Genomic DNA, 9,460 nt, shown 5'->3' on the forward strand with positions numbered 1-9,460 from the left:
AAAATAAAAGGTAAGATATTTGAGGAAGATTTGTTTCTTAAAAATGAATCACTGTGCCTTTTCTTATAAAATAATTTATTAAATTATTTTTGTCATAAATAAAATATTACCAAAAAAATAAAGCATATATATAGGAATGTTTATAAAACTATAGCTGCTTATAAGGATTAGCAATTTATAACCAAGCTCAAATTAATTCTGTGAGTCTTATCCTATTCTGGGTCATGGACCCTTTGAAGAATCTGACAAAAAATGTCTCCTCAGAAAAATACACATTAAAAAAAAAATGCACATATACTACCACTAAGTTTTGAGAGTTATTTCAGGTGGCTCACAGACCCCTTGAAGCCTGTTCTTGGACCCAAGGTTAAAAAACTCTGACTGTTTTCAGAGATTGTATTTTATCCATGTCAAATAGGTAGATACTGTTTTCCTCTCCTATAATAAAATATCTAAATAAACATTAATGATATTAATTCTTACCGTGATGTGACACAACGGTGACATGCTAATTTATATCTCCAGCGTACCAAAAGTTACTAGGAAGGCAAGAATGGAGATAGGTGCAAAAGTGAATATGCCTTCTCACTGTCAGCCATTCAAGAGAAATATTTTGATGGAGGTTTGGGGAAAAAAAAAATTCCAGAGTAAGGCAGCTTATTCTAGGTAAGAAATTCTTAGAAACGAATAAAAAAAAACCAGTACAGAAAAAACCTGTCTCAGAGGAAGATAACTTGCAATGCTTTGAAAGACTGCTGATAGAATATGATTTTTCCCCAAGGTATTTTATTTCGGTGGAGAATATTCCCTAAAGGAACACCTATGACAAAAGAGACACTATTATATTTATGCTAGCAGGAATTCCTTGGCAGTCCACTAGTTAGTTAGGCCTGAGTGGTTTAACTACTGAGGGCCCAGGTTCAATCCTTGATTGGGGAACTAAGATCCCACAAGCTGCATGGCACAGCCAAATAAATTATATATATAATAAATACAATATATATGTGTATATATTTCTAGCACTGTCTCATATTAGTGCAAAGTTTCCCTGTGTAATAGAGAAGAACAAATCTGACATCCTATTGGATCTATTTCTTCTTCTTTAACTTTTTGTATTCTATTGTTTTTGCCAGAAGTTTACAATGTTGCCAATAGCCTAAAACATAGGATAGCCTAATCTCAAGACTCTGATCTCTAAAGGTAAAAACACTTTCCTATTCACATAGGGATAAAAAATAACATCTGTCTGGCTGGAGGTTTATAGGAACACTGTGACTGGCTACCTGGAAAGCTGCAAGAACAAAGGATTTCCATACCGAAAAGTTCCCAGAGACCAACCACAGGCACACTCCTTTCGGTAAAAAGAAGCCTGACCTCTAACTGGAGGAATGGTTCTTTGGGAACCTAGTTCATCACCTTCTCAGTCTGTTGGCTTTCTGAATAAAGTCACTCACTATTCCTTGCCCCAAGAACTCGTTTCCCAAGCAGTATTGCTAACACTTGTACCCAAAGTTTCTTCCTGGCAAGCCCACCAGACATCAAAGGTAGGACAAGAGAGGTCAATGGATTCTGACTGCTAAATTAAAGCTTCTGTTCAACTTTCATGACAGGAAAAAACACTAATTTTTTGAAAAGCCATGTTTTCCTTAAATTAAAATTTAGCTTCCTTCCCCCTTCCCCTCTATGGAGCACAACTACTTCTGTAATAGAGAAGAAAGAGAGGAAAAAAGAAAGGAGTAAAATTTGTTGTACTCCTACCACCCCCCCACCCCCCACCGCCAACGTTATACTAAACCATGACCTATTCTGACTTTTGAACTTTACATGGAAGACATGATAGGAGAAAACCAAAAGGTGAAGCTAGGCAGAATAAACTAGAGGAGATATTATTCTGGACATTTTTTTACATACTCCGAAGCACTGGAACAAAATGAAAACTCTCCAGCAAAATATACAGTTTTATGCAAAGTTTTATACAAGTACATGGAAACTGTCATTTTAAGACAGTCTTAGAATATCTGTTTCATCACCGTAGGTAAGTGTTTCTGAAGCAGAATTTTTGCTCATAAGTTTCTGCACACATACATTTACTCTTGGAGGCTGTCAGGGAACGTAAGCCATACTCTCAAGCATCAGAGACCTGTCATGATTTACTAGGGAATCCCTAGGTTTTCCCCAGGTAAACAGCCGAAAGAGGACAAAAAGGCTGTAGGCATCAAAATCCACAAAATTATAATTAACCAAGAGGGTACCTGATATAATAAAAAATTATCTCCTGAATTAAATAGTTTACTTTAGGTTAATTTGAAATAGATCTTTCTCTGGCTAGCAAAAATATGAACTTTGGTTGACATAAGACCTATTAGGTCAATTTTAAACTAGGGTTCAACTGTAAGACTAATAAGACAAACCATTTCATCTTACAAAACATTTAATTATATGATCAAAGAAGTCACACGACATTGCTTCTCATTTTGGCTCTTTACAGTGCTGATGCAATGCTATAGGTATAAACTCTAATTGGAATGACAAAGAACTCCAGAACAATTTTTTTTTTAACTATTGAAGCAAAAGGAACCTAGTGATTACTTTGTAAACTGTTGAAGAAAATAAAGCTTAATGACTGATTTTGGATTAAGAACTCACAAATGGATACAAAGTCTTTTCCTCAGGAAACTAAACTTTGCAATTTTCTAATCAGCATAGTTTCTACAAAATTCCATCCCTCTTTTAATTTGGGTTGAACATGAGGGAGGAAATCAAGTCTGTTACTTGCTATGAATCCTTCTGAGACCTGACTTAAGAAAACCTTTTCATCCCCACAGTGGAAAAAACAAAAATCTAATCTTCGGTGCTTCATAAGAGGGAAAAAAAAAAACTCCATGAGGATTCAATAAATAAAATGCAAATTCACAAAAATAAATCCTTGCTGAAAAATCTTAAAGGAACATGTTTCAGTTCATTTAATAATTACTTTTAAAATTTATCTGTACAGTGTTAATACCTGCAGAAGAGAGAAACAGTGAACAAGAAAAACAATGCATGCATAAATTAAAAATACAAGTGGTATGCTCTCCAGTATCCAGGAACAACAGCATTCTTTATGTTATTATAAAGTTCACATCTTTTAAGGAAACTTTTTACCTAAAAATCTATAACATAAAAGGCTCTTCAAAATGGTTGTTTGCCTTCATTCAAATTACAAAACCATAGCCATCTATTTCACTGGGTTTTCAAGATGTAGCAAACATAGAAAAAAATGTAATTATTTATTCAGGTAGTAGTTTTCTAAAAAAATCAGTATTCTTATAAGAGGATTTAATAGCTACGGCAATTACAAAAAAGCAAGAGAGTTCCAGAAAAATAACTACTTCTGCTTTACTGACTACGCCAAAGCCTTTGACTGTGTGGATCATAACAAACTGGAAATTCTTCAAGAAATGGGAATACCAGACCACCTTACCTGCCTCCTGAGAAATCTGTATGCAGGTCAAGAAGCAACAGTTAGAACTGGACATGGAACAACAGACTGGTTCCAAATCTGGAAAGGAGTATGTCAAGGCTGTATATTGTCACTCTGATTATTTAACTTATACACAGAGTACATCATGCAAAATGCTGGGCTGGATGAAGCACAAGCTGGAATCAAAGTTGCCAGGAGAGATATCAATCTCAGATTTGCAGATGACACACCCTTATGGCAGAAAGCAAAGAACTAAAGAGCCTCTTGATGAGGCTCCAACATTCAGAAAACTAAGATCATGGCATCTGGTCCCATCACTTCATGGCAAATAGATGGGAAAACAGTGACAGACTCTATCTTTTTGGGCTCCCAAATCACTGCAGATGGTGACTGCAGCCATGAAATTAAAAGATGCTTGCTCCTTGGAAGAAAAGTTATGACCAACCTAGATAGCATATTCAAAAGCAGAGACATTACTTTGCCAACAAAGGTCCATCTAGTCAAAGCTATGGTTTTTCCAATAGTCATGGATGGATGTGAGAGTTGGACTATAAAAAAATGCTGAGTGCCAAAGAATTGATGCTTTTGAACTATGTGTTGGAGAAGACTCTTGAGAGTCCCTTGGACTGCTAGGAGATCAGACCAGTCCATCCCAAAGGCAATCAGTCTTGAATATTCACTGGAAGGACTGATGCAAAGCTGAAACTCCAATACTTTGGCCACCTGATGCAAAGAACAGATTCCTTGGAAAAGACCCCGATGCTGGGAAAGATGGAGGGCTGGAGAAGGGGATGACAGAGGATTAGATGGTTGGATGGCACTATCGACTCAATGGACATGAGTTTGAGCAAGCTCCGGGAGTTGGGGATGGACAGGGAAGCCTAGCGTGCTGCAGTCCATGGGGTCACAAAGAGTCAGACACGATTGAGCGACTGAACTGAATCACAAGATACTGTTAATTCCTAAAATCTCTTGTGAAGTTGCCCAGTCCTGTCCGACTCTTCCCGACTCCATCGACTATAGACTGCTAACCTCCTCTCTTCTTGGGAATTTCCAGGCAAGAATACTAGAGTGGGTTGCCATTTCCTTCTCCAGGGGATCTTCCAACCCAGGGATTGCACTGCAGGGAAACTCTTTACCATCTGAGGTACCAGGGAAACCCTTAAAATCTCTTATGTACAGTTAATTAAAATATCAAATGCTCCGATGTTAATAAAAATAACTAAATCTGTCATTTAAAAAAAATTTGTCCTACAGTCAAAGGGAAAAATAATCTTGAACTGTATTTTGACACACACACACTACCTTTCCTCTCCACGTGGCTAATGATGATGAACGGGGTGGGGGTCTCGGGGGAGGCCCTAAGAGATGGCAGGGAGGAGGTCATATAAAGGCAAAAAGTTTCCATCTCCAAATATGGTAAAGAGCAGAATCTGAAAACTGTGACCAAAACAATTTAAGAAATCTCAAGCTATTATAAGATTCAGAACTTTTTAATGATGTATTGCTTTTTTTAAAGATTGTTCAGATATGATTTTTTTTTTACTTTTTATTAAAGAATATTCCAAAAGTTATTTCAAATGCATTTTTAAAAAGTATCCCTTGGTTAAAAGGAAATATAATTTCCCCCCAAAGGAATGATCCATAAATAAAGAGAAGCCTATATTCACAAGAATCTTCAAGGCCCTAAACAAAAGAACACACTCATAAGAGTACTGAGACATAGATTATTGAATGTAGAACTTCTCAATAAAAATATAATCCTCGTAGAGGCCACTTAAATTGAGCTTTTTAAAAAACTTTCAGGACTCTGCTGGTGGTCCAGTGGTTAAGAATCTGCCTGCCAATGCAGGGGATACAGGTTCAGTCCCTGATCCAGGAAGATATCACATGCCATGGGGCAACGAAGCCCATGCACCACAACTAGAGAGTAGCTCCAGCCTGCCGCGTCTAGAGAAAAGCCCATGCAGCAACGAAGACCCAGCACAGCCAAAAATAAAACTGAAAAAAAAAAAAGCAAATTGCCAGACTATCAATTATTCATCCTTAATTGACTAAAGAAAAATTAGCTAAGGCTAATTTGTAGGAACAAAACAGTGTATTTCCTCTTATCCAACTAAAATGGTAGCAACGGATAGCCACCTATATTTAAAAACAAATGAAATCCTACATTTTCCTACATAACATGCATGCACCTCTCATGAAACAAGCAACAACCAGTAACTGCTGCTGCTAAGTCCCTTCAGTCGTGTCCGACTCTGTGCGATCCCATAGACGGCAGCCCACCAGGCTCCCCCGTCCCTGGGATTCTCCAGGCAAGAACACTGGAGTGGGTTGCCATTTCCTTCTCCAGTGCATGAAAGTGAAAAGTGAAATCGAAGTCACTCAGTCGTGTCCGACTCTTAGTGACCCCATGGGCTGCAGCCCACCAGGCTCCTCCGCCCATGGGATTTTCCAGGCAAGAGTACTGGAGTGGGGTGCCATTGCCTTCTCCGAACCAGTAACTATCCCTTGCCCAAATCTGTCCCTGATCCTTTAATACTGCACACACTGCCAACACTGTGCTAGGTCTATACTGACTAGATTTTACACAAGGAATTTGTTTACTGATCAGGTACCATAAAAGTTGTGGAGGAGGCAAGTTTCTCACATTAAATTACAATGAATATAATTAATCCTTCAAGAACATTTTGACATTAAGTGTAAATGTAAAACCATTCGGCTAAAATAGTATTTAGGTAAGTTTAACAGAATACAGACATCAGGATAAGAACAATGAAGGATCATAGTAACCCACAGAAGTCTGTGAGCTGCAGTTACCCTTCCAACAGGGCTATCTTTCAGTCCTAACAGCTCTGAACAAGAGGCGTTCCATGTAAATCACCACCTCTGTTGCAAAAACAAGTTAAAACACATTCCTAGTCAATATGTCAGGAGCTTTCTCTAAAAACTGCCATATTTCTTTTATAGCTTACCCAAACCACCATATACATTTGTGTTTTGCTGCTACTCCCAGTGTTTGGGAGTCAAAAAACATACCCTCTTCCTTCCTAATTTTTGCTAAAAAGGTTTTATCTTTCCTTTGATAACACCATCATATAGAGAAGCACATACACAAAAACTCAGCCATACCTGAAACTGCTTCAGAACATGTCTCCAAAAGCAGATAATTCTACCTGTTCACCATAAAGTTCAAACTTCTTGTATGTCTTCAGGTTCTCCCTACTTAATGCCAACAGACTTAGTAGACAAAGACTCATACAGTTCCTTGACACACTGTTGACATGCAGATGTAAATAACTGCAACAATGACACCCCAGGAAATGACTGAGCACTCTATACATCTTATGACCCTCACTAAACAAGCACAGGGCAACCTGTTTATCCTCCTCAGTATTAACACAGTCAACACTAAGAGGAAGAGACCCTCCAGGGCTTTCATCCTGCTTAGAATCATCTCAGTTTGAACATCGTAGCACTTCAGGAAAAGGATTTTTAAATTTGCCTCACAGAATTTACCCCAGACTCTTAGGATAAGAAAACATCTTAAGAATCACACAGAAATCTTATAGGTAACATGCTAGCCAATAAGGAAGGTCTTAGCCACAAGCTAAGACCAGTAGCATCAGAATTCAAATGTAGCATAAATGTAAAATACACACGAAATTTCACAGACTCAGTATGAAAGAATGTAAAATATCTCACTGTTACCTTTTAAAACAGATCACTTGTTGAAATGATATATATAGGATTAAATAAAACATGTTGAAATTAACCCTACCTATTTTTTTGGTAATGTGACTAAAAACCTTTAAATTGCTCGTGTACTAATGCCTTGTATTTCTAGTGGACAGTACTACTGTAGATCCACAGCCTTAATTCTGACAACAAACTTTTACCACCTGGCATTTCCCAATCACAACAGTAACATAAAAGTCAAAAGAAAAGAAGTATTTTGGCTTCTTTATCAGTTAAATTGAGGTAACAATAGAAAAAACTTTAAAATAGTGGAATCACTTTGACTGACACCAAAGAGATATTTTCAAAAAGGCAAAAATAGTACCAGATGCAAAAACTATACTTCTTAAGAAAATAAGATGGGGAATAAACAACCAAGGTTTTTCTAATAAAGTAGGTATAAATGCTGATTATAAGGTTCATCTTTAAAGTAAAATGGACATTTCTTTCATTTCTAGCAACTGGGACCTCAGAAAAATAAAATACGTAATATTCTGTCTCTTGTGTTGTTTAAGCATCTACAACCTCAAACAAACCACTATTAACACTATAAAAGGGGAGATACTTATCATAACCTAATTCTCTTCTCCAAAATCAGAAGAGAATAACACCACTCAAAAGCAAAATTATAAGTGACATCATTTTCTCCAGGGCTGAATATTATGAAGAAACCAAATTTTAAGAAAAGTATTTTTATCACAATTTTTAAAAGTATATTTTAAAAGTGAGAAATTGAACCATATAGTTCTCTAAGTGAACTATTTCTTCTTTTACTGTAACACATCTTTCTGCTTTGATTTTAACAATATTTAGACCTCCAGAGCTTGCATATTTCTGAATCTACAAAAATATTTTTATAAGGAGAGAGGGGACAGCTGAGTAAAAGGATGGGGGGCAGGTCTGGTGTTCACTCAGGTATTCAGAGGGTGCAAGAATAATAACTTCTGGAGAACTGTCAATGGCAAAATCCCATTTTAAAAAGAATTTTCAAAAATTAAGACCAAAGGGTCCCCTGGGCTCCACAACAGTTGAGAAGATACTTTCTATGCTGTCCTAACAAATTTATAATTGGAAAAGATCACAGTTGGCCACCAATTCCTTCTCCATTTGATATTTACCAGCTGAGTAAACCCTCAGACTTCTATTTGCTAAGTGATACATTCCTTAGAAACCTTTTCCTTGTGCATTTAAAATGCCAAGATCAATTACGCGGCCAGTAAAGTATGCAGAAAGGATGGTGCATATTTTAAAATAGGAAGTTGAATGCCTGCAGCTTCCTGCCTTGGTACAAAGAGTGATGCTGGTAAAGCTCTTGAGTATAATCCTTAAACACTGAAATCACTCTCAAAGAACTGAGGCTTCTAACACTGCCTAAGAGGTTAAAAAGACTGCCAAATTTTCCATTAGGGCATCCTATTTTTAGAGTCTTTGGAATCTCTCTTTTAAATTGCATTCCACAGTAAGATGTGTTGGACTAAGTTTACAAAAGCAACAACATAAGCATTCTAAGACCTTTATGTTTCCAAGCCTAGGAAGAAATGCTAAGCTTTTACATTTTTCTTCTTTAAGTCTTAACTTTACACCTTTAACAACACGCAAATAAAAATAAAACAAAGGTATATATTGGCCCGGAGGGAGGAATGGGAGGCACTAGGAGCTTCTTGACAGCCTAAGTGGTGAGGCGAGGGGGGAAACAGGTATGAAGGAAAATACAAATCACCCGCAGAGGTGGAGACTGTGGGCAACAGAATGAAAAGGAACAGAAGCGCAGAGGAAGCCGCAGGCTCCGCGGGCAGCCGGGCGACGGAGGACCTCTGGCGCGAGTGCCCTAGGGAGGGAGAAATGGGCGCGCGGCGCAGGGAGAGGCCACGGCGGCGAGAGAAAAAGAGGAAAACAGGGGAGCGGAGAAGGGGCGGAGGTGAGGGAACGGGGCTCCACCGCGCCCGGAGGGCAGAGGCGGCGATGCCAGAGGAGGACAGCGCCGGGGAAGGAACGAGGGGGGGGGTCCCAATGGCTTTCCCCTCGGCCGCCAGCCGGCCGGTCTCCTGCATCTCGCTCTTCCTCTCCTTACCTAGGAACAGGAGACGCAAGGAGGGCTACCGCCGGGCGCCGAATCTGTTTCCAGCCCCGCTCGCTGACATGGCGGCCGACGAGCTGTCACAGAGGTTGCTCAGGTCTCCCGCCGGTCGGGTGGAGGAGACACCTCTCGCCTTCCCGCCCCGCCTCCTTGTGCTCACCCCTCCCGGCAGGCGGGAGGGC

General features: G+C 38.9%; 1 protein-coding gene across 3 annotated transcripts in view; it reads right to left on the reverse strand.

The window, feature by feature from the left end:
- The window catches only part of CNST (consortin, connexin sorting protein), a 96,387-nt gene extending 86,977 nt beyond the window's left edge, over positions 1–9,410 (reverse strand). Inside the window, exon 1 of one of the 3 annotated variants that reach the window (XM_019976332.2) lies at positions 9,273–9,410. The gene's annotated coding sequence lies outside the window, so the exon portion shown is untranslated. The remainder of the gene's footprint in view (positions 1–9,272) is intronic. The other 2 variants (XM_070768087.1, XM_070768086.1) reach the window with 2 other exon arrangements.
- Between the last annotated feature and the right edge of the window lie 50 nt (positions 9,411–9,460).

This window comes from Bos indicus, chromosome 16 (assembly GCF_029378745.1).
Source record: "Bos indicus isolate NIAB-ARS_2022 breed Sahiwal x Tharparkar chromosome 16, NIAB-ARS_B.indTharparkar_mat_pri_1.0, whole genome shotgun sequence".
Classification (NCBI taxonomy): domain Eukaryota; kingdom Metazoa; phylum Chordata; class Mammalia; order Artiodactyla; family Bovidae; genus Bos; species Bos indicus.